Source organism: Bos javanicus, chromosome 23 (genome assembly GCF_032452875.1).
Source record: "Bos javanicus breed banteng chromosome 23, ARS-OSU_banteng_1.0, whole genome shotgun sequence".
Classification (NCBI taxonomy): Eukaryota; Metazoa; Chordata; class Mammalia; order Artiodactyla; family Bovidae; genus Bos; species Bos javanicus.
In genome coordinates this window covers 16,060,662-16,086,094 of record NC_083890.1, presented here as the reverse complement: position 1 = coordinate 16,086,094, position 25,433 = coordinate 16,060,662, and the positions used below count along the sequence as shown (strand labels likewise).

General features: G+C 46.9%; 1 protein-coding gene across 12 annotated transcripts in view; it reads left to right on the top strand.

The window, feature by feature from the left end:
* TRERF1 (transcriptional regulating factor 1) overlaps positions 1-25,433 on the top strand; it is a 209,609-nt gene that overhangs the window by 121,088 nt on the left and 63,088 nt on the right. For all 12 annotated transcript variants that reach the window (XM_061398184.1, XM_061398183.1, XM_061398188.1 and 9 more), the window contains one exon: positions 19,812-19,926. The gene's annotated coding sequence lies outside the window, so the exon portion shown is untranslated. The remainder of the gene's footprint in view (positions 1-19,811; positions 19,927-25,433) is intronic.

The window sequence follows — 25,433 nt, the reverse complement described above, 5'->3', positions numbered from 1 at the left end:
CTTGTCATCCTCTTGAGATGGACTTTGAAGAATGGAGTGACCAAACCTTTCAAGTAAAGCAGGCCAACCTGTCTGACCCCTTCCTCCTAAGCAGTATGTGAGACGGTGCTTTGGTCGCTGGTTCTTGCCCTGGGCCCCACCCGCCTTTCTGTCATCCTGGTTTGTTTCCTGTGTCTAATTTGTTGCACGATCTGTTATTAACCAAACATGCCCTTGCAAGCTGGGGAATATTTGCAGAGTGATAAAGCAATAATGTTATAATATTCTACTTTTCTAAAGAGGCATCAAGCCCAGCACATTCTGGGAAGCATCCAGGCACCAGAGCCCATTGATTCTGTTCTTTCATTCTTTGTACTGTAGACGCCCGTCACCCCATCCATACCCCATCCGTCCATCCATCCATCCGTCCATCCATCCATCTATCCGTACACTCATACATACTGTGCTGTGCTTAGTTGCTCAGTTGTGTCTGACTCTTTGTGACCCTGTGGACTGTAGCCTGCCAGGCTCCTCTGTCTGTGGGGATTCTCCAGGCAAGAATACTGGAGTAGGTTGCCATGACCTTCTCCAGGGGATCTTCCCAACCCAGGGATCGAACTCAGGTCTCTCATGTTTCAGGAGGATTCTTTACAGTCTGAACCACCAGAGAAGCCCATACATACATACATACATATAGTCACCTATCTATCCAGTGGAGTACTTATTTTTGAGCACTTAACTATGAATCAGACCCAGAGTAAAGACCTGAAGATACAGAGATGAGTAGGTCACCATCCTTGCATTCAAGGGATTCATACAGTAATAATAGGAAACCTGAGTTCCATGAAGTGTTCCATGCTTAGTTGGGGGCTTAATATTCCCAGTACCAAGAAAAGGCAGAGTTTAGTCAAGAAAATTTTTACAAAAGAGATGACTGTCAAGTCTTAAAAGACAAGCTGTGTCCTTACTTATATCACTCAGTCCCTCCCGACATCTCATCCTTCCACAGATACTAACACCTACTAGGATCCAAGTCCCTTCCTTGTGTGTATCCCCACCTCCTCTTGCTTTGACATTGGTTCATTTCCCACCCATATCATTCCCGTACTGCTTCAGGCACGTCATCTGTTCTGAAATTTTGGGCCACGTCCTGTTCCAGAGGTAAAGTTCCAGCTCCTGAGGGTGGCCTTTGGGTCCCTCCACCATGCTGTCTGGGCTTCCCTGGTGGCTCAGATGGTAAAGGATCTGCCTGTATTGTGGGCGACCTGGGTTTGATACCTGGATGGGGAAGATCCCCTGGAAAAGGGAATGGCAATCCACTCCAGTATTCTTGCCTGAAAAATTCCCTGGAGGAGCCTGGTGGTCTATAGTCCATGGGGTCACAGTTAGATGGGACAGAGTGACTAAGACTTTCACTTTCATTTTTCATCGTATTACTGAGAGTCAGCCTTGTAGGCTTAGTTGTCTGGTCTGGTTATCAACTTGTGAATTGACCTGTTTCATTTTCTTACAGAGGGTTTTGGGGGTTTGGGGCAGTGGGGTGCACACTGAAAAGATTCTATAATAGAAATGAAAAGTCTCCTGGCCTCTTTCCTTCTTAACCTGTACCTCTCCCTTGGGGCAACTTCTTTTAACTCTTTCATTTATTTTTTTCTGACATTTACCTCCATGTTTAAAAATAATGTGCTTTTGTTTTACTCCTATTTTAGAAATTATCTGCTTACTTCCTGTTATGATGACGACTCCACTCACTTATACCACGCTTCTACCTCCCCTCCCCACATCCTCACAGCATAGCTGCATCGTTATTTATAGTTCCTCTATTTGGTTAGCTTTATAAGTAATATTTTCACTATCATATTTCTTGCTTATTAACAGCAGTATCTCTTGATTCCCTTGAACAGTAAGATGAAGATATTAGTGTCCTTACCCCAACTGCCTTCCAACTTCCTAATTTCTGTCATCTCTGTTTTTTCTTTTACATTGTTAAGGGTGATAACATTTACATCTTTATTTTCTAACTGCCAGTAAAAAAAATGTGCTCTGTCTGTAGGTTGACTCTAAAGACTGAACAATCAATGGATAGAGCGTATGTTATTGTGAGTGTGGAAACAAGTTGTGGCAGTCTCCTCTCCGACATACATGTTTAGTTTGCCTAGTGATTGCAAACAAAAAAAATTCAGCTAACATTCTAAAAGTCGGGAGAGTTTCCATAAAAGATACAGAGTTTTGGATACTGTTTTAAAGGTTGTAGTATCTTGTCTGACTTTCCATATGGCAACACTGTTTCCTTTAGAATAAGCTTGCCTCCTTCCAGCTTGCTGCAGTCCCTACTACTCAGACTGGGTAGGCAAGTGCTCAGACTCCTAGCCTGCTGTGTTCATTTACGTATTTGCCTGACCCTGATGGCATTTAAGTGTGTAATCCTATGCCTGATCTGTTACTCTCTTTGCAGTCAATATTATGAATTTCCTTTATATATATAGCTTTATAGTTTCCCGAGTATGTCATTGCCTTCTTTTTTTCCTCCCCACCATTTGCTATTATCATATCCCTTTTTTCCCCCCCCTCTCAGACTCTCTAGCCAGTTGGGTATTTTATCTATTCTCCCTTCCTCCCAGAGTTCTCCATCTTCCTCAAGTTTGACCTGGTTGCTGTCTAGGCCTGCTACACAGTTGACATTTGGGACTTTCCTGTACTATTATACTAGGTTAGCTCTGCTGTTTCCTGGATCTCATCTCTTCTTTGTGTCCATTTAGTTTCTTTAGAGAAGGAAATTCCTTTCTTTTTTTTAAAAATTTTTGTGCTTGGGGGAGTAGATATCTATCTGCCCCATGGGTACCAGTGGCTCAACTGTTCTGACTTAAGGTTTTATATAATCCCCCCGCTTTTTAGCCTCACACTTGATTCCTGCCCTCCATTGCCCCGGCATCTTTGAGTCATGAGCCCCTTGGCCATTCTGCCAGGCTGATGAACTCTTAGCATCTGAGCCCAGGTTCAGGCTCCCTGTGGCTACAATATCAGTTTCTAATCTTGCATACTCTATCGTTTTTCCCAGTCTCTTTTCCAGTAGCCCTTACATGTTTCCTTTGTTGTTTAAAATTACTTCACTCTCGTCTTGGTGATGATGTGTATAGATGATGAGACTATAAATGAATACAGTTAATTTGTTGTCCACCATCTAAATTAGGCATCTTCAATCCTAAATTTACCTCTTTTAGGATTTATGAGTTCCTTGTATTATAAACATGTCTATCCAATTCTTACTTTAACTATCGGTTTAGATCTCGTACTACCATTGTTAAGGCAATGTTAGTTGCCATAATCATCTCCTAATTTTCAGGGGCTTACCATGATTAACGTTGTTTCTCACAGCTCCAGCAGTCAAATGGAGTGTTATGACTTGACTGGCCTTCTTCCACAAAGTAATGCGGGGACCCAGGCATCTTCCATCTTATGACTCTGCTATACTTTAGAGCAGGGATCCCTAATCTCCAGGATCTGATGTCTGATGATCTGAGATGGAGGTGAGGTAATCGTATAGAAATAAAGTGCCCAATAGATGGAGTAATACAGTTGGATCATCCCCAAAACCACCCCCTACCCTGATCCATGGAAAAATTGACTTCCACAAAACCTGTTCCTGCTGCCAAAACGGTTGTGGACTGCTGCCTTAAGAGAATATATTCTCAACTGGGGCAAAATTAGTTCTTGGGGCTAAAAAACAAAAAAATCCTTCATTTTGATACATGAATCACAGACATACATGTGGTCCATAAAGAGATACACAGTGCATTAAAATTCCACAGAGGAAGAAACTGTGAAAAAAGTGCCTGAAAAGACCGCTTACAAGGGCAACAGTGTTGAAAAAGGTTGAGAGACACGGCTGCAGGGCCGAGGAGCATCCTGTGCTCAGGTAAAAGGGAAGAAAGAAAGTGGTGAAGGCTCACTCACTTCTTAACCATCTTGGCCCCAGAATGACCGAGATCTCTTAGCCCACATTCCATCGATGAGAACTAGTCACGGGTCCCATCCTGACACAGGAGGAGCTGGGAGGTGTAGGTCTGGGCTGAGCAGCAGCCTCTCAGTGACAACTCCTAGCTAAATAAGGGGGAAACACACATTTTGGAGAATGGCTGGCTTCCAAACACAGGGGCCGGCAAACTTTGTCTTAAAGAGCCAGGTGGTAAATATTTCAGGCTTGCGGGCCACGCGGTCTCCATCACAACTGCCCAACTCTGCCTCTGGTGGCCAGAAGCAGCCACGGACACTGTTGGAATGAATGGGTGTGGCTGTGTTTCAATAAAGCTTTATTTACATAAACAGGTGGTTGACTGACCTGCAGGCTGTGGTTGACCAACCCTTGCTCATCTCTCCACCTGGTGACCATTCCAGAGCTTTTCCATTGTCCGCTTTTCCTTGTGTCTCAGGACCTAACCCACGTTTTCTCCATTCCCTGTCCCTAGATGGGACCTGCAACTGCCCTCAACTGAGTGAGGAGGGTGAGTTCGTGGTTTCTGTGAGAAGCAGTATGACTCACCCCAGCCCAGTGAAGCGCAGAGGTCCCAAGTCTGGAGAAAGGGAATGCATTTTGCTTGTGACAATATATTAAGCCACCCCCACACCTAATCTCCACAGCCACCAGCTATGGCACACATCGTAAGTGGTCAGAATATGGGGACAGTTCTTATATTCAATGCTCAACCCTTTAAAGTACCTGTAGGAGGTGAATTAAGCCCTCAGAGGATCTGGGCCTCTGCTTCTTATAACATGAAAGAATACACCATATTTTCAATGGGTTAGTTCAGTGATGAAGGTGAATAATAACATGGCCATATATTTATGTTAGAAACAGGATGTAAAATTATATATACAATATGATCTCAACCATCATGTCTTAAAAATTTAGTCAAAAAAAAAAAGGGGGGGTAAATATTCTCACAAGGATGATGAGTGGCTTTTCTTTCTCTTTTGTATATGTTTAAAACTTTTACAGTGAGCATGCTTTCTAGGCAGAGAAGAATAAATGCTGTTTTGAAACTAGAGAGGCAGAGAGAGTCAGTCTGAGTGGTGACGGGGCGTCCGCCCGCTCGTGTGCACGCGCGTGGGCCCAAGGATGCCGTTGGCAACTCTGTCCGAACAAGTCCTCTGAGGCAGCCCGTGCCGCTCACCCTCCCTCAGAGGAGAAAGGCGTCTTTACATAGCGACTGTGGAAGGGTTCCAGCCTGCTTCTCTGCTGAGAAATTCTTCTCATTTCTAAGTGATGAGAACCTCATCTCAATTCTTTTTCCGCTGAGGCGGGACCAGCCTCTCTGGATGAATCATCGAGATTTATCAATAGGGTGAGGAGGAGGGGTGTGCCTGGGGTTAACTGCGTGTCACAGGCATCGGTCATCTCGGCCACTCCCCTGTGGGCTTGCTAGACTTTAAGGAGAAATGAAATCACTTGCGCCCCAAAGTGCTGTCTGTGTTGACCACCAGCTACAGGGGCCTGACTTCCAGGTGCCCCTGCCACCAGCAGAGCAGAGAGAGCAACCCATGCCACCATCCTAACCAAGTTCAAGGTCGTACTGAAACGCCCTTAATTGGCTGGGTCCCTCTTGGTTCCTCATTTGCCTCTTCCAGGTATCAAGTGGTTGGGTCCGGGGGCCCTCCCTCCTCCTGTTTCACACCCACCTGAGTTCCTTCTCTTTAGCCCTTGGCTGTTTTTTCTGGCAATGTCATTCTTGAGTCCTGGGTTGTCTACACACTGGCTCAGCCTGTGTGCCCTCCGCACTCATCAGATGCGTCACATTCTGCAGCCCTTAGCCCCTTCACTAGGACAGGGTGGCCCTCTCCCCTCACCCAGGGGCCTCTCTCGAGTCTCCAGGGACATCAGCTGCTTGAACGGAGCTCCCATGGCCGGCGTTTGCTTGGCCATAGCCTCCATGCCTCTCTGTGATCAACCTCCTCTGTCTTTGTTTCTTGCGTTTTCCCTCCAGATGAGGTTGGAGGAAACTTATCCCAGCTCTTTGCCTCCGCCCTGGCTCCTGCGTTCTGAGAACTGAACTTAGCTTCCTCTTTTTTTTTTTTTTAATCTCCACACACATACCCCGGACACGCCTGTGATGGACGGGCATGTGGAAGGACCACACTCGGGCAGTCACAGGCACCCATGTGTGTCTGTGTGCACAAGAAATCCTTACGGTGACCTGTGAAACCCTATACTGGGCTTCTCAGCCCCAGCACTACTGACATTTGAGCCTAGTAATTCTGTGTTGAGAGGGGCGGTCCTGCGTGTTCAAAAGTACTTAGCAGCCTCCCTGGCCTCTACTCACCAGATGCCAATAGCACTCCCTAGTTGTTAACACCGAATATGTCTCCGGACATCGTCAGATCTCCTCTGGAGGACGAAGGCGCTGTGGGTTGAGGACCCGTACCCCACATGATGGGGACCTCCCCTCCCACACCCCTTCTCTGCTCTGTCCTGCTGTGTGCACATTGATCCCTGCCAAGGGGCCTCGCTTCAGTTGCCCCCGTTGGCTGCTCAGCGTCCTCCACTCAGATCTCCACTGCTCGGCCATCCGGGCCTCAGCTCAACGCACACCTCCCCAGGGCCTTTCCTGAGCACAGCCCAGCTGCTCCGTCATATTTCCACGAGGATTCTCTGGGGCACACAGCCTCAGATTTGGAGGGGAGAGATGAAGAGGGGTGGGTGGCAGAGTCAGAAGGTTGCAAAGAAGCCCCTCTCTCCGGCTTATATAATCACTCTGCGGGGAGAGAGTGCGATGGGGCTCAGCAAGCGAGTCCCTGGCTGCTTGTCATGTGAAGAAAACTGATGTGAACGACACTTTTCCTCCTCTGCTTCCTGCTCAGCTTTTTTGTTCTTTGTATGGTGAATAATGTGACTGCAGGAGGAGCCTCATCCTTGGAGTTATTTTTACAAGGTCTCCTCTCTGCTGCAGATGACTCAGAGCTGGGGCCTTCTCTTGAACACGTTCCTTGGGAAACGCCAGGGAGATGCTGTGCCCTAGGCGAGCAGGGGGCCAGAGAGGGTGTCCTGGCCCCCTGACCCCTCTGGAGCCATGTCCACGGGGGGCCAGAAGTGGGGGCTGGAAGGAAGGCCTTGCTGAACCACTGCTTCTCCCGGTTTCCCTCTGCCAAGGCCAGCCCTGCCTTTTTCTCACCATCCTTTTCTGCTCCAGCAGAAATGACCAGGACGGCCTGCCAGTCTGGAGAGGAGAGAGGGCACTGACCACCCCCCCGCTAAGGTTGGCACTGCAGGCTGCATGTAGACCAGGCCCCAGCAGGCTGGTGGGTTTAGTCCAAAGGCATGCAAACCACCTGGAAAGCAGTCACAAGGTCCCCAGGGAAAAGAACAACCTGTTCTCACGTCTCCAACCACTCCTGGCACCAAGACCCAGGGAATGTGTGTTGAATAAAGAAACTAATGACAGGGAAGCACCTTTTCACATGTAAAGCTGAACCACCCGAGCATGTGTCCAGCCCAGAGCCGCGTGCCGTGGAGGATGGTGCCCCTGCTCCAGAGGGTGCGCGTGCCCAGACCTCGGCACGTGGACCAGAAGCTGTCGTCGCTCTTGGCTTGGGCATCATCTGACTCGACCCCTCGTAACCACTCCGAGGGGCAGGGGTGTCGTTTCCTTTTTCAGAGGATCAGGGAGGTGGATGGCACACCTAGCACTGTGTAGTTAGTGACCAGCACAGCTGCGTTCCTCTGCCGTAACTCTGCCCACTCTGTGGCTGTTTCCCTGACCCTGTGATGCCGTGGAACTTCAAAAACCCCAGAAATAGAGGCTCCCCTGCTTTCGGGAAACACTCCATACCCTCCTTGCAGCACAGCCGCAGCGCCCTCCTTCAGGAGAACCTGTCCTCTCCCTTCTGTTCTGCCTGCAGTGGAACGGCAGGTTCTCCACCACCTGCTACCCAACAACCCTTGGAAGAATTAGGATATGAAGGCCCCTCTCAGTCACCTCTGCTCTGACAGTTCTGGAGAAAGGGACTGATTGGGGAATACACCCTCTTTTCCTCCTGCTAATGTGCCCTAGCCCCCAAGTCCCTTTCTTACTGTCTTCTCCCAGGTCACACAATCCCCAACTGAAAACCCAGGTGAATGGAAAAGGTTTCTGGTTGATCATTTGGAACTCAGAATGCATTTCCCCACAGATGTAGCTTGAACATGATGCTGTCATATCCGAGGTAGAGTATTAATAGCATCGGCCAAGTAGAGAGCTAGTGTTAATATTAATGATTTCATTAATTGTATGTGCTCAGTTGCTCCGTTGCATCTGACTCTGCAACCCCGTGGACTGTAGCCCGTCGGGCTCCTCTGTTCATGAAATTTTCCAGCAAGAATACTGAAATGGGTTATCATTTCCTACTCCAGGGGATCTTCTCTACCCAGGGATCAAACCCAAGTCTCTTGTGTCTCCTGCATTGGCAGGCCAGGTTCTTTACTGCTAATGCCGCAACCTTTCATTAATCAATTAACTAATAATAAGTCATCACCGTCTCTTGCCTGGAAGCCTGTAGCAGGCAAATAGACCACAGGTCTGGTCTCTTCCACTCTTATTCTCCTATAGTGTATTCTCTATGTGAAAAACTAATCAAGCCCCACCTTTCTTGTGCTCAGAGAGGTCCAGTGGGCTCCTAGCCTCATGTCCTGGCTCCCGCCTGCCTCACTGACCTCACCCGCCAAACTTTTCCAGCTCCAACAAGTTCATTTCACCAAGGAACTCAGGAGCCGCTGTTCCCTGTGCCTAGGACTCTCGTCCCACCTCGAATTACCGGGTACAGTCTCAGTTCATTCAGATCTCTGTCAGATGTCACCTTTTCAGGTGCCCTGGGCACTTCAGATAGATGACCTCAGATACCCGTCCCCATCACTCCTCTGCCCTCCTCTCCTTCGAAGCACTGATCACCTCCGTTTCACTGCCGGTGTATTTGTTTACTTGGGTCCTGTTGGGCTCCTCCACGAGAATGCCAGCTCTGCAAGGGCAAGGGCCTGGTTCATTTCATTGGCTGCTCTGCTTCTAGCACTAGAAAAGTACCTGACACTTGATGGGTGATCAGAAAATAACCTTTATGTAAATAAGTGGATAACCAAACGAACGAATGCTATGTCTACACCTGGCAAATACACAGACTGCGCTTTCTTGTGGAATTTATCAGGCATTCCAAACATCAAAGATGAGTGTCTTCCTCTCCTAGCCCTTGGGATTTGAAGTGTAGGGATTTCGTTTTAGTAACGAGTTCGTCGATTATTCTGGAAAGTAGGACTCCTTACTCTGCACTCTGAGAAAATAGATACTCTTCTTGGATTCTGAATTTGGCAAAGGAGGGGGGCGAACACTTTGGTGTCGTGAGTCTCCTGCCTCCAGTTTTACTGAGAATGGCCATGCTTTTTTTTTTTTTTAATTATTTATTTATTTTTGGCTGCGCTGGTGCTTCGTTGCTGTGCCCAAGCTGCAGAGCCCAGGCACCATAGTTGTCGTACGCGGGCTTGGTTGCCCCAAGGCATGTGGAATCCTCCTGGACTGGGGACCAAACCTGTGTCCCCTGCGTTGGCAGGCGGATTCTTAACCAATGGACCGCCAGGCAGTGTCGAGCACATATTTTTGATTATTCTAGAGTGAGGTTTTTCACCTTGACACTACTGACGCTCTGGACCAGATGATTCTTTGTTCTGCTGTCCTGTGCCCTGTAGGATGTAGGGTGTCTAAGAGCATCCCTGGCCTCTGCCCATATGTTGCCAGTAGAACTGCCAGCTTTGACAACCAATTAATGTCTGCAGACATTGCCATTCCCTTGAGGGGCAAAATCTTCCCAGGTTGCAAACTACTACTCTACCATGTGCTGGAAGCCCCGCCCCCAAGAAGGAATTATCCAGCCCAGAGGATACCCTGCTCAGAGCAGCACTGATGGAGACGTTCTATTTTGGGCTGCCCAGAGGTAACCACCGGCCACATGCGGCCATGGAGCACTTCAAATGTGGCTGGTGCAACCAAAGGACTGAGTTTTTAAAGTTTATTTCATTTTAGTTAATTTTCATTTCAGTAACCACTTCAGTAGGCTAGTGGCTACCATCCTGGATAGCACAGCTCTAGAGAAACCTGTGTGGCTCACACGTTAGTGTCACACGAGTCATCTGGGGAGAGCAGAGTCTGATTCAGCAAAGCTGGGGTGAGGACTGAGAGTCTGCGTTTCTAGTGAATTCCCAGGAGATGCCAACCACAGTTTTAGTAAGATGAACTAAGTCTCTAACCTGAAGAGTCTATAAACACAGAAATGCAGGTCTGCCACCTGGAAGGGGTTGTTAAAAGACACAGTGGTGTAGTTTAAGTCATGGGAAAAATATAGTCTGTCAGACGGATATTGGTGTGAATCTGCTGTTACTCAGCTGTGCGCCCTGGACAACTTACTTAACTTCTCTGAGCCTCTATTTCCTCATCTATAAAATGAAACAGTGACCATTCCCACCTTGCAGTGTGATTCTGAGATACTCTACTTGAAAGCACCAAGCCCAGTGTCTGCCTGGTCCATACTGGGCCCTTGGGAAATAACAGCAGGTATTACTAATCCATCTAAAGAAAAGGCATCAGTTGGACCTAGAGAGTGTCATACCCAGTGAAGGTAGTCAGACAGAGGAGGAGAAATATCTAATGACATCCCGTAAGTGTGCAATCTAAAAAGAAAAGATACAAATGAACTTATTTACAGAATAGAAGCAGACTCGTGACCTTAGAAAAGAACTTATGCTTGCCAGGTGGGAAGGATGGGAGTAAGGGACGGTTAGGGAGTTTGGGATCAACATACGCACGCTGCTATATTTAAAATGGGTAACTTACAAGACCTTACCATATAGCACAGAGAACTCTGCTCAATGTTACGTGGCAGCCTGGATGGGAGGGGAGTTTGGGGAAGAATGGATACATGTATATGTGTGGCTGAGTCCCTTTGCTGTCAGCCTGAAACTATCACAACATTGTTAATTGGCTATACTCCAGTATAAAATTTAAAACATTTTTTTTTAAAAAGGCACAATTTACACACATCAGCCCTGACGTTCGGGCCATGCCTGAGACAACCCCTACCCCCATCAGAAACACTCAGATGTTCTTTGGAAAAGCAGGTCCCTGGGCCCAGCCCACAGGTGCTGAGTCAGAGCCTCTCGTGGTGGGGCCCTGGAAGCTTAGTTTATTGTTGTTTTTAATCGAGGTAAAATTGACATAGCATAAAATTAACCACTGACCCTTTTAAAGGATAGAGGTCAGTGGCGTTCCGTGCATTCTCAGTGTTGCGCAGCCATCACCTCTGGTTCCAGAGCATTTTCATCACCCCGCAAGGTAACCCCATACCCCTTAAGCAGCCACCTCTCATTCACCCCCCAGCCCCAGCCCCTGGAAACCACTGGTCTGCTTTCTGTCTCCATGGACTCGCTGGTGGGTATTTCAGATAAAACGAACCATTCAATATGTGATCTTTTGTGTCTCTTTCCACTTAATGTTTTCAAGTCATTCATGTTGGAGCATGTATCAGAAATTCATTCTTTTGATGGCTGGATAATATTCCATTGTATGTAGGTACCAGATTTATCTGTTCGTCAGTTGATGGAGCATTTGGGTCATTTCCATTTTTGTGGCTGTTGTGAACAGAACAGAGCTGCTTTGAACATTCGTGAATGAGTTTTTGTTTGAGTACTTGTTTTCAGCTCTTTGGGGTTTATACCTAGGAGCAGAATTATTGCTCTTAGGGGTCACTGGTAACTCTGTGTTTAAGGTTTTAAGCTGCACTATTTGCTACGGCAGCTTGCACCATTCCTGCCGGAAATGCAGAAGGGTTCCAGTTTCTCCACACCCTCACTGACGCTTGTTGTTGTTGCCAACCTAGTGATTACAAAGTGAAGCTTTGTCCTTAACTTCTCCAGGTGGTCCCTCTGGGCGCTCGAGCCATATTCAGGAGAGCTCGTGCTACAGTGGGTTAAGTGATGGTCCGGTTCTCAAGGGCGGTGGGATGTGGGACTTGGTCAAACAGTGCTTTTGTTGGGCTGGTGAAACCTAGCAGGAATTGGCGTTGTTCCTGTGTGTATGATTAAGTGGTTGGATTTTTTTCACTCATCTTACTGTCTTAGTCCATTTGGGCTGCCACGAAATACCACAGAGAGTGGCTTATAAACAGCAGAGGTTTATGTCACACGATTCTGGAGGCTGGAAGCCCAAGATCAAGGAGCCGGCATGGCCGCCTTCTGTGAGGGCCAGTCGTCTCGTGCATTGCCCGTGCCTTCTCGCCATGTCCTCACGTGGCAGGAGGAATGAGGGAGCTTGTGGGGTCTCTTTGATAAGGGCACTAATCCCATTCGTGAGACCCCCACCCACCTTCATGACCTAAACATCTCCCAGAGGCCCCACCTACCAATCTTAACCAATTTGGGGGTTAAGATTTCAACGTAAGTATTTGGGAACGGGGGAACCATAGAACATTTAGCACGTAGCACTTTTTCCTCTTTAGTAAGGGGAGCTGAGTGAGTAGGGGTGACTTGCTCTCAGCTTGCCCTGGAAAGGCCAGATCAGTTGCAGATGGCTTGCCCACACCCCGGGTGAGGTCCCCCCACCCTTGTGCCCCATGGGCAAGTTTCAGCAAAGCACCTCAACCTGCAGCTTGGGGCTTGGCCTGGAGGGCCTGTGCTGGCATGAACTGGCTTTGAATTCTTCTATTTTAATAAAATGTCCTGTGAAATTTTGCATTCTACTGCATAGTATAGCTGGACCTGACTTTATTTTTAAAATTAGGGGGTATCACCCCAGAGAGTTAAGTGTATTTCAGGAACATGTCAGGTTAATCCCGCGGCTCTGAGGATGAAGGTGATAACCTGGGGTTAGTGGGCAGAGGCGTGTCGGGGCGGGGGCTGCAGCGGGAGTGCTTTGCGAAAGGAATGGTATTCCTCTCTAACAATGAGGATTTTGTTTCCCTCTTCCGGAATTTCCTCAAATTTAATCTCTGCGGTGGAAAACAACCTTTAAACGATACATTTATCCACCAGGAAAGGGAGCAAGGTCCTACTGTTACTTACTCCCTGAGCCACTTCAAGACGGCTCTAGGGCAGAGGTCCAGCACCCACGGCCTCCTTAGGTCAGCGGTTCTCAGCCTCGGCCACGTGTTACCATCTTCTGGCAAACTTGAAGCACTGTTGTCTAATAGGTTTTGGTGAAACCCAAGTATTTGTGTTTTTTAAAGCTCCCTCAGGTGGTTTTGATGTGCAGACAGGACTGAGAACTGCTGTGCTCACCCATGGGACATGACGGTGCAAAAAGCAGATGCTTGCCCATGCCCTCAGAGAGATTACTGTCCTGATTGGCGAGGCCCATTCCTTAATCACATAATTAATTAATTGCAACTGTGATAAGTACTGTTCCAACACTTGCTTTTTGGAGAGTCAAAGACGTCTCACTGAAGCTGTACTCTGAAAGCTAACTAGACATTAATGAGTGGGGAGCTAGGAGAAGAGCGTCCTATTGAAATAGACCAGCATGTACAAAGGCCCTGGGGTAGGAAAGAGCTTGGAGTATATGAAAACCTGAAAGACAAGCTGGATGGAGTTGTGAGCGAGGGCATAAGAGTCCTGAGGAAGTTGGAGACTGGACGGAGGTCTGCCATCCACTGTTGATCTACTATGAGTCCTCTGATACACTCTCAGTGTTTGAGCTGCTATATGGTCCAGCTTCTGTGTTCTGGAATACCCAAGAGCATGAAGGCCTGATAAAGTGGCCACACGTCTCCCATAATGGTCTGGGCAGGACCCCCCTCTTCTAGTCCTGTGAATTATTCTTGCCTCAACTTCCATGGAGGTAGGAGGGAGGCATCAACAGAGGGGGAGAGCTGTCTGGAGAGAGAATGGGGATTTTCACTGCATCAGAGAAGCTTCTAGGCCTCCCTGGCTGTGGATGTGTCTCACTTGAAAATTAGATCTTCCACAATGTCACCATCATCTCTATGCAGGAGAACTCATTGACAGGATGGGTGGCCCTCAAGCGACTGGAGTCGAAGATTTCTCACAGCATTGATTACTCTCCACCCTGTTTCTTAGATGTTCTTATATTAAATTTACAGATTGAATTCCTCCTCTTCCTCCTCAATTTCTTTCTCCTCCCCACTCCTGGTCTCCTCTTTTAAAAATCTGTGCCAGTTTCTGATTTCTTGTGGGTGGCATGGAGGGAATTCTTTACACTTCCTTGGGCCCTGCTTCCCATTTCAGAAGCTCCACAGTTATCTCCTCTGTCCTCTCCCCTCTCCCGGCTGCACCCTGCTCCTGGCCCAGGGGGATGGGAGCAGTTCTTTTCAACTGCTTTGTGGCCGATGGGGACCCTTCCTCTTTGGTTTGAGCCTCTCGATAGCCATTTAAATTGTTCATGTCTCGTATTAGACTTTTCCCTCACAAGGCTCTTAAATCTTCATTCTCTCCATCACTCTAACAGCAGAATGGTCAGTAAGGCAATGTTCGTCACCACTGTGTGCAGGAGGAGAGTTGAGGCCCTGACAGCCGTGTGAGGACAAGGGAAATAGTCTGGCCTTGTTTGATGGCTGGCTGCCTGTTGGTCCCTGGAAAGTCACAGAGCCTTCCCGGGCTGCATGCTCATTGGTTGTGTGAGAAAGAGCTAAGATTTCCATTCCTGTTGTTGGAAAAGATTGAAGGCAGGAGGAGAAGGGGACGACAGAGGATGAGATGGTTGGATGGCATCACCGACTCTATGGACATGAGTTTGAGTAGACTCTGCGAGTTGGTGATGGACAGGGAGGCCTGCGGTTCATGGGGTCGCAGAGTCGGACATGACTGAGCGACTGAACTGAACTGAAGGTGGTGCAGTGCTAAAGAGGAAGGGCTTCCCAGCTTCCCATTCTGGCTCCAACGCTCAGGTCTGGGACAAGTCTGGGATGAACCAGCAGACCTCTGTCTCCTCACCTGTGACCTGGTGGTACAGCAGTGACCCCGCAGGAGTGTTTTCAGGATTTGGGCACATCCGGGAAGGCCCAGCACCAGGCCTGCCCTGTGTCCAGACCTTCAGGATGTGGTAGTTGTTCCATCTCCTCTACCTTCTGGAACTCGGCTGCTTGCCAGAGGGAACCCCAGCCATGAGTGGTGGAGCTGGAACTGGAATCTGAGTCCATTGGCTGCCAGCCCTCAGCCCCTTGGGTGGAGCCCTCTGTAAGTCCCATTCAGAGAAGGTGGACCTGGGACTGACAAGCGTGACTCAGTGACAGTCAGCCCTGGTGTGGTGGGACTGCCCTCTGGGAACTCTGAGCATAGCGGTAGGGAACCCAGAGGGCACAGGAAACTGAGTCACTGGGAACCCTGCGCTCTTGCAAAGCTGCCCTGAAGCCCCCATTGTTGTTACTGTTGTTGAGTCGCTAAGTCGTGTGTCTGAGTCTCTGTGACGCCCTAGACTGCAGTGTACCAGCTTTCCCTGTCCTTCAGTATCTTCCAGAGTTTGCTCAGATTCACGTCCATTGAGTTGGTGATGCTAGCTAACCGTCTCGTCCTCTGCCACCCTCTTTTCCTTTGCCTTCAGTCTTTCCCAGCATCAGAATCTTTTCCAGTGAGTCAGCTCTTCACATCAGGTGGCCAAGGTATTGGAGCTTCAATTTTAGCAACAATCCTTCTATGAATATTCAGAGTTGATTTGCTTTAGGATTAACTGGTTTGATCTCTTTGCAGTCCAAGGGACTCCCAAGTGTCTTCTCCAGTACCACGATTTGAAAGCATCAATTCTCTGGTGCTCAGTCTTCTTTAAGGCCCAACTCCAAAATCACTGTAGATGGTGGCTGCAGCCATGAAATTAAAAGATGCTTGCTTTTTGGAAGAAAAGCTATGACCAACCTAGACAGCATATTAAAAAGCAGAGACATTACTTTGTTGACAAAGGCCCATATAGTCAAAGCTATGGGTTTTCCTGTAGTCATGTATGGATGTGAGAGTTGGACCATAAAGAAAGCTGAGCACCGAAGAACTGATGCTTTTGAACTGTGGTGTTGGAAAAAACTTGAGCGTCCCTTGAACTGCAAGGAGATCAAACCAGACAATTCTAAAGGAAATCAGTCCTGAATATTCATTGGAAGGACTGATGCTAAAGCTGAAGCTCCAGTACTTTGGCCACCTGACATGAGGAAGTAACTCATTGGAAAAGACCCCAATGCTGGGAAAGATTGAAGGCAGGGGGAGAAGCGGATGACAGAGGATAAGATGGTTGTATGGTATCACCGGCTCGGTGGACATGAGCTGCAGCAAGCTCTGGGAGTTGGTGATGGACAGGGAAGCCTGGTGTGCTGCAGTCCATGGGGTCACAAAGAGTCGGACATGACTGGGATTGATCTGCTACTACTCACATCCATACATGACTACTGGAAAAACCATAGCTTTGACTATACAGTCCTTTGTTGGCAAAACGATGTCTCTGCTTTTTAGCCCCCGTACCACCTGGGAAATAGTGTCATGGCTTCCTGCTGATTTCTATGCTGAGAGAGGAGCTGAACTGTCTTCACTGACTGGTGTGTGATAGTAATGCTGCCACTTATCCAGGGCCGGGTGGGAACTGGGAAATGTGCTCAGTCAGAGACCCACGCTCTTGCTGATCTCCAAGCAAAGAAGGCACTGCTAACTCCATTTTGTGGAAGGTTCAAGCCAGTGAGGGGCGGGGCCAGAGTTGAACACAGGTCTGGTTGGCCCCAGGCTTCCCTGATAGCTCAGCTGGTAAAGAATCCGCCTGCAATGCAGAAGACCCCGGTTTGATTCTTGGGTCAGGAAGATCCGCTGGAGAAGGGATAGGCTACCCACTCCAGTATTCTTGGGCTTCCCTGGTGGCTCAGCTGGTAAAGAATCTGCCTGCAATGCAGGAGACCTGGGTTCGATCCCTGGGCTGGGAAGATCCCCTGGAGAAGGGAAAGGCTACCCACTCCAGTACTCTGACCTGGAGAATTCCACGAACTACATTCCATGGGGTCACAAAGAGTCGGACACTACTGAGCAACTGAATTGAACTGCTTGGCCCCAAAGCTTATGCTCTCTGCATGAAAGTGACTTTCCGTAAAGTAGCATTGACCATGCGGCTTTGAATGCTCATTCACATCCCCAAACCCACACCCACTATCTGCCTATGCCAGCACTGACCAGCTAATTTTCACCAGTGGTCAAATTGGATTTGGCCCAGTTACCACTGTTGAAGAGAAAAATAGGTGAATCCCAAAACTTGCTGTAAGCTGAGAGGGTGGGCATGGTGGCCCCTGTGTTGGATGCCCTGTGCCAGTTTAGGAAGAAGGAAAATTAGCAGACACACATCTATCTTTCTTTCCTGGCTTGCTCTAGGTAACTTCTTGGGCACTTTTGGAAAAACCTGCACATCTGTAATGCATGCCCTGAAAACCACAGCAGTGGAAGCGTGGAGTGAGGTCAAGAACCGATTTGATCCCTATTGAGAGCCTCTTTTCATAGCTAAAACATTCCACGCTCTTTCTGTCACGGGATCTTGGCACAGGCTGTTCATCCTGCCTACAGCACCTTTTCTTTCTATCTTTTCCCTCCTGCTTTCCCTATTTTGCTTCACTAATTTATTCTTAGGGCTCAGATTAAAGATTAGTTCTTTGCAAATGCACCACTGACCCTTTCCCGTGCTAGGTCTGCCTCTGATATATACTGTGACGACAGTCATCATGCTTTCTTCAGAGCACACTGCTATTATAGTTCTTTCTGATGTTTTGATGTTGGTTTCCCCAGTAGAGGAGAAGTTCCATGAAGCCAGGGATGACATCAGTCTCAGCTGTTGTATGCCTAGTGCTTCGTACTTGCCTGCTCTGTGCCAGCCACTCAGTCAGCAATGGATGGACCACTGGATGGTTGGATTGATGGACGGAGCTAGTTAACTTCATTTCCTTTCCCTTAATTCCAGCCAATATACTTGTCTTACAGGCAAGGGAGATTGGGACCGCCTGTTTATATATCTCCCTTGTGTCTCTTTCAAGAAGAATGCATTTTGGGACCATTAGAATGTAACCCAGCACCTGATATATAAAAGCTGGTGGTGTGGTTGTTTAAGCTAATCTCGCCTTTGAGACTGGATCCAAGGGCTTCTGCTCCTGTCGGGGAGCTTGGAGAGTTATTTTCCCATGTTGAGAGTGAGGATGGCGCACTTCTTCATGGAACCTGACGGGGGTCCATCCCTGCTTCCCGGCTCATGCTCTGGTTTAGCTTCTTGGTAAGGTCTGCTGTGGAAGTTGCCAGTTACTCTGTTGACTTATTTATACATAAATAGTTATTCCCATAACCTTCTCTTCGCCAACGTTCAGAGATAATGATAGACGATCTTTATAGCATCACAGACGTCACTTCAAAAGCATTCTCTTGCTATAGGAATGTTTATGATGTGCTTATCGCTAGAATTTCATGAGAAACAAACTCCCAAATTGCAGATGATTTAGCATTTGAAGCAGGGAGTGAGAGCGTATATGTATATGCATTAAAAAAAAAAAAAGACTTTGAAAAGGGAAGTTTTTCTTCTGCAGAGATATCTTCTTCTAAAGTTTAAAATAAGAACTACTTAAAAGCTGCAAGTTTAGAGGAATGAGCACTTTCTCTTAAGCATTCAAATGGGGGAAAATGACTTGTAATCTCTCCCTCAAGTATTAAGGCAATAGGCATTTAAAGGCTTTTTTGGGAGCTGGCTGTCACAGACAAAAGATTTCTCGATTTAAAAAAAAATCATTTTTATAGCGTTAAATAGTAGGAATGAGCAGCAGCAGCCCTCTTGACATTTTGGAAATGATTTATTTTCTGAAACGTCTCAGTCCATTTTAATAGATGACACTTTGTTCTTCCCATTCTGGGCGGTCGCTTCGGCAGGGGTTGCCATAGTTACGCTTAAAAGTTCAAGGCAGAGCAGGACAGGGCTCCAGGCACAACTTCTGACTAGGTTCCCATGAACCCAGTGAGTTGGTGCCTCCACCTCTGAACAAACACCCTAATGCCACACTTTCCCAACATCTATGCCATATCTCTTGCTTGTTGGAGAGAGACTCTCTGAGCAATCTGAACTGTAATCTAGAGGGTGAGTTTGACATCTTTTTGTTTTTAGCCACTCTGTCTCAACCAAGAACTCAGCCAGCCATCTTAGGAAAGTCGCAGATTGTGTAAACGTTTTGCTATAGTGGTGTTTCTCAGCCATGGTGTGTGGAATCGTGCTAGTCTGCAAACTGTTGACCAGATCAGTACAGAAATTGAGAGTAAGCCCTGAGATGCTTCCATGCCAATTTGACCAAGTAAGCTGTTGAATCATTAGAAGAAGGCTTGTACTTTGTGTGAATATCTTTGTCACTTCATTTTTCTACCCCTTCCTTTATCTTATATTTTATAAAAGTATTCATCTGCGATGGATCGGAAATTGAAACAAAGAACTGGTCCTTCATCGCAAATAGCTTTGAGAAGCCCTGTATTGTAGCGCTTGTAAGTTGTCTCTGCTCCCTGTGGGACAGGTAGGCTGTTGAATGAATTTGGGGAAATCACAGCACTTACCAAATTATCTTGTAATGAAACGCGTGTACGTCTCTCTCTGTCTTGCTAAGCTGTTGTTGCTTGAGAGCGGGGACTGCGTCTAATTCATCTTTGTAGCCTCGTTCCTTAGATCCCTGCCTGGCACACTGGAGGGCGTGGGAAACATCCATCCCGTGCACGTCTGCTCCCTAGTGACATGAAAGTGGGTGAGCTCCCTTGGCATCTGGATAGTGTCCTCGGCACGCTGGTGATGGAGAGCTGGGAACAAGCAATGGAGTGGCTTTCTCTTCTCTTTTTCCCACAGAACCAGGCGTCCTCTCCCCACCTGCCCAGCAGCATGAGAGCAGCATGACTGGCCGGCCGCAGGAGAAGCCCCCAGAGCCAGGCCCCCATCTCAACCAGCTGCTGCAGAAGTCAAGGTAAGCTCGTTCCCCTTCTCCTGGAAGGTGTGGGCATTTTTCACTTGAACTAATTTGCTATGATTTTATAATCATTTGCCATGTACTGGAAAAAGAGTGTTTACTGGGATATGGGCAGACTGAAAAGGTGCATGTCAGTCTAATGGGGCAAAATGTCTTTGTTTCGGTTAATGGAGAAGCCAGTGATGAAGCAGAAAGGACAGGGAATTGAGTTTCTGGGGACTGAAGCTGTCATTATTCCTCCACCACCTGCTGAATCTGGGACCTTGGACAGGTCTTTTAGGGATCAGGTATATTAGGCTTTCCTGGTGGCTCCGTGGTAAAGAATCTGCCTGCTAATAGAGGAAACTCAAGTTCGATCCCTGGGTCAGGAAGATCCCCTGGAGGGAAGCGTGGCAACCCACTCTAGTATTCTTGCCTAGGAAACGCCATGGACGGAGGCGCCTGGCGGCTACAGCCTATGAAATCATAGGAGTGGGATATGACTGAGTGACCAAACAACAACAGCATCCAGGACTCTGGGGGTGAAGGAATCTCTGGAATAGGATAGAACTGGGTGGATGGCCTGGGACTCACAGAATGCCCTAGACAGAGTCTCCTTTCCCACGCAGGGTTGTAAGGGGCCTTAGAAGGATCAACCAGGCCAATTCTTGGCCAGTGTTGAACAGTGAATTGTTAGAAAATTCCTACTAATATTGGTACAAATACTTCCTCTCTGCAGTTTCTGCCTTTTCTCCTCTGCTCTGCCACATGGAGCCACAAAGACTGGGCTTTCAAAGACTCTTCTACATGACCCTCTTTGAATTTGATGATGACTGTCATGACTCTGCTTTTCTTGAAGAGAAAATTCTCTGTGGAGACTGGTGCCACTCACCTTGTTCTCTTGTCCCCGCCATGTTGGAAGGGTCTTAATCCCCTCCAGTTTGGTCCTGCCAGTTGCCCACCTGACCTGTACCTTCCTCAACACAGGCTCCATTCACCATTCATTCTTCAGGACATACTAAGTTCCCCCTTTGTGACAGTCACTGTACTAGACCCTGGAGATACATCAGTTCAGTTCAGTCACTCAGTCGTGTCTGACTCTTTGCAACCCCATGAATCGCAGCACGCCAGGCCTCCCTGTCCATCACCAACTCCCGGAGTTCACTCAAACTCACGTCCATTGAGTTGGTGATGCCATCCAGCCATCTCATCCTCTGTCATCCCCTTCTCCTCCTGCCCCCAATCCCTCCCAGCATCAGGGTCTTTTCCAGTGAGTCAACTCTTCGCATGAGGTGGCCAAATACTGGAGTTTCAGCCTCAGCATCAGTCCTTCCAAAGAACACCCAGGACTGATCTCCTTTAGGATGGACTGGTTGGATCTCCTTGCAGTCCAAGGGACTCTCAAGAGTCTTCTCCAACACCACAGTTCAAAAGCATCAATTCTTTGGCGCTCAGCTTTCTTCACAGTCCAACTCTCACATCCATACATGACCGCTGGAAAAACCATAGCCTTGACTAGATGGACCTTTGTTGGCAAAGTCGTGTCTCTGCTTTTTAGTATGCTATCTACGTTACATCAGTGAACAAAAAAGACAGGGTCTTTGTCTTTTTAAGACAAAACAGATATAGATCCTTGGAAAGATTTTGAAATAAGCACTGAACCATTTCTATATGCTCTTTTTAAATATTTTATGTTTTCAAATTTTTTCTTAAATATTTCGTGAGTGCTTGAAAAAGTGTGTACTCTCCAATTATTACATATTTAGTAGTTTTCTATATATGATCATTAAAATAATATAGTTCACTGTGCTATTCAAATTATGTATATTATGTCCTTTTCTGTTTTTATCTGCCTTTCAATTATTGAGAGACCTGTTAAAAATCTCCTGTTGGATTTGTCCATTTTTCCTTGTACTGCAAAAAAATTTGCTTTGTATATTTTAGGGCAGTGCTATTTGACACATAGATACTTAGAACAGGTATATCTAACTGATGAATAGAGATTCATTTCTACCATCTTTATATACTTTCAGTTTTTTCTACTGTTTCTTTTTGATTGAGATTTTTTCCTTCCTCATTCCATTTTCTGTCTTCTTATTTGGAAGTTATGTGCTCTGTGTCTGTTCTTTCAATGTTTATCCCATCTATTTTAATAGGCATACTTAGCAAAACAAAGTAGAAAATGAAACAATGTCTTTACCTTCCTGCCCCAAAATTCAAGAATCATAAACTGGTTTAATTCTAACCACCGCTTCTTCCGACTTATGTACAATTGTTACCCTGTGTTTTCCTTCTATTCTATTTTTTCCCCTACAAGTTAGACATCATTATTTTATACAATACGTGTTTGTATAGATTTATTCATATTCTTTTCTCACCATTCTTTCCTGAGATCATTTTCCTTCTGCCTAAAATAAATCCATTTGAATTATCTTTTAGTGAGAATCTATGGTGGTAAGCTTTCAAGTTGTTTTTGTTTTATTTTGGCTTGGTTTTTGTTGACTTGAACCTGTCTTTATTTTGCTCTCAGTTTTGAGAGGGAACTTTAGTGGAATATATTCTCTTCTGTCACTGAAACCATTATTCCACTGCCTCTGGCTCTCAGCGTTACTGAGAAGTTGGCTGTCAGTCTCTTTACTTTTGCTTCATAAGTGGCCTGGCATTTCTCTCTGCTTCTGCTGCTGCTGCTAAGTTGCTTCAGTCGTGTCCGACTCTGTGCGACCCCATAGACAGCAGCCCACCAGGCTCCCCCGTCCCTGGGATTCTCCAGGCAAGAACACTGGAGTGAGTTGCCATTTCCTCCTCCAGTGCATGAAAGTGAAAAGTGAAAGTGAAGTCACTCAGTCGTGTCCGACTCTGAGCCACCCCATGGACTGCAGCCTACCAGGCTCATCCGTCCATGGGATTTTCCAGGCAAGAGTAATGGAGTGGGGTGCCATTGCCTTCTCCGGCATTTCTCTCTAGTTAACGTTAAAGATGCTGCTGTTCGCTTTGGTGTTCTGCTACTTCCTTCTTATGTAATTAGGTGTCAGTTTCTCTGTCTTTATTCTGGGTTTTGTGGGGATTCCTAATGCTAAAGATGGATGACTTTCAACAATTCTGGAAAATTCTCACTCTTCATTCTTTGACTGCTGCCTCTTTTCCATTCTCTCTGATGCTTCTGTTTGGAACTCCAGGCAGGCATATGGTGGACTTTCTCATTCTGTTCTCTGTATCTCTCAGCCTCTGTTCCATGCTGTTTACCTCTTTGTCCCTCTGTGCTGAACTCTGAATAATGTCTTCAAACGTGTCTTCCATTTAATTTATTCTGTATCTCAAATGCTCTTTAATCCATACATTGAAATGTTTCCATTCATCTTCTTTATTTATCATTGCTATTCGTTCTGGTCCGTTATTTTTTAAGTGTTTATTTGGCTGTATCGGGTCTCCATTGTGGTCCATGGGCTTCCCTCTAGTGTGGTGCACAGGTTCAGTAGTTGTGGCTCAGGGGCTTAGTTGTCCTAAAGCATGTGGGATCTTCATTCCCTGACCAGGGGTCAAACTCATGTCCCCTGCATTGGAAGGCAGCTTCTTAACCAGTGGACCACCAGGGAAGTCACCAGGTCCATTCTTGTTTAAATCTGCTTGGTGAGTTTATGACCTCTCACTCCTTGCTTATATTCACAAACTTCTTTCTTTCTTTGCTACACTGAAGTTCCTATTTAGACATTGTAGAATTTCATGTCTGGTTGTTGCAGAATCTGAGCTCCTTGTGGGTCTGGTTCTGCTGTCTGTTGCCTCTGCTGGCCCTGTTTCCTTGTGTGTTAGTTTCCTCATAGTGCCTTGTTTCCTTGCTGTTGTTAGTTTCTCTGAGCTCTTCATTTTCCTTAGATATTTACCTTTGAGAAGTATTTGATGGATGGGCTGAAGTCGATTTTTCCAGAGAGGTTTTGCATTAACGTCTGCTGGTTGTCTCGGGGCACTCCCAAATAAAAAATCACTTTAAATTCATTTTCTACCCAGGGCTTGAATTCAGACTGCAAAGCTGTGTGAGGTCCAGCTTATGAGTTCAGATTTCTACCCAGCCCAAGGTCAGGTTTCCTTGTGGTCTCCTTTTGGGTTGTGGGTCTTTTTCTTATTCACTGGAAGTGGGAGCCTTTTGGAGTCCCAGTTTTATGTAGGAACTGAGATATTTCTTCTGTTTCCTGAGCCATGTGCAGTTCTCATGGGAAACTTAGAATCCATAGGCTGTGGCAGGAACCATAGGGCAAAAGCCAGCTTTGCTGTTCTCTTACATCCCAAGGTTCCTGCTTTTGGTTTTGGTCTTTGAAGAATCCTTCCATTTTTACCAGTTCTGTAGTGTGTTTACAATTTTTATATTTTAAATTTTAAATAATACGTTAGTTGTTTCAGTTGGGAATGTCAAGTAGGGTATCTGGTGGGCCATATTGCCGGAAGGTCTATCTTCTTTCTTCTCCACTATAGCCTGTGGGGCAAGAATTGCTATTCCTTGTTCACAGGAGGCTCAGAAAGGACATGTAACTGGCTGCAGGCACACATGTAGCTGGTGAGGGACTCAGAAGGAGTATATCCCTCCCCACCCCGCTTTCCTACCTTTTCTCTCCCCAAAATAACTGTTGACCATTTGTCAGGATTAGCTTTATGCTCTCAAAGGATACAAGTTCGTACCAGAATGCTTTAAATAGCTGAGCAGCTTTGTAAAATTTGTTTATGAATCTATTGTTTATCTTCCTCGAGAGAGGAAATGGCTTCTGCATTTTTGGTGGCGTGTTTCTCCCGTGGCCACCAGCAGCCTTCCTGCCTCGTTCCCACTTGGCAAAGGCCTCCTAGACCCACAGCCAGATCCCGCGTGCACCTTGCCTAGACCCCGGCTTCCTCTCCTCCGCGTGCTCTCTCTCCTGGGGTCTTCCCTCCCTTGGGCCTCTCTTCCACACCCCCAGCCCCATCCTTCCTGCTCTCGGGTTTCCTGTCTTCTCTTTGTGTGCCTTTCAGCAGAGGGGAGACCATAGAGCAAGGTGCTTAGACTTCATGGGCTTGAACCCAGCTCTGCCACGCCCTAGCTTCACTGCTCAGCACTTCAGTTTCTTCATCTGCAACGTGGGGACCACAGACAGAGCGGTTCAAGGACTGAATGAGATGACGTGTGTATGCAGAGCTCGTAACAAGAGCTTACAGTATATCACAGGCACTCAGTCCATGGTAGTCAGTATCCTTGTGACTGAGAAGAGTCCCCTTCAGGGCTCACTCTTTTGTTCAGTGATGCTCTCATGTTGGCAGAGTTGGTTTATGAAATGGGATGGAAATGGAGGCAGAAATCTAGGGTCAGTGTAGGATTCCCAGCCTCACTGGGGTATGTTTTTTTTTTAAAAAAAAAAAATAATAATCTGAGGGAAAATAAAGCACATCGGTCTGGCCAGTATTTGCATCAGCTGTAAACCATGGGTTCTAGAAATGGTCATTTCTAGAGACGGAACACCTCAGCATCTTGGCCCTCCCTCCAAGTTGTTTTCTCTGTCATGGAACCA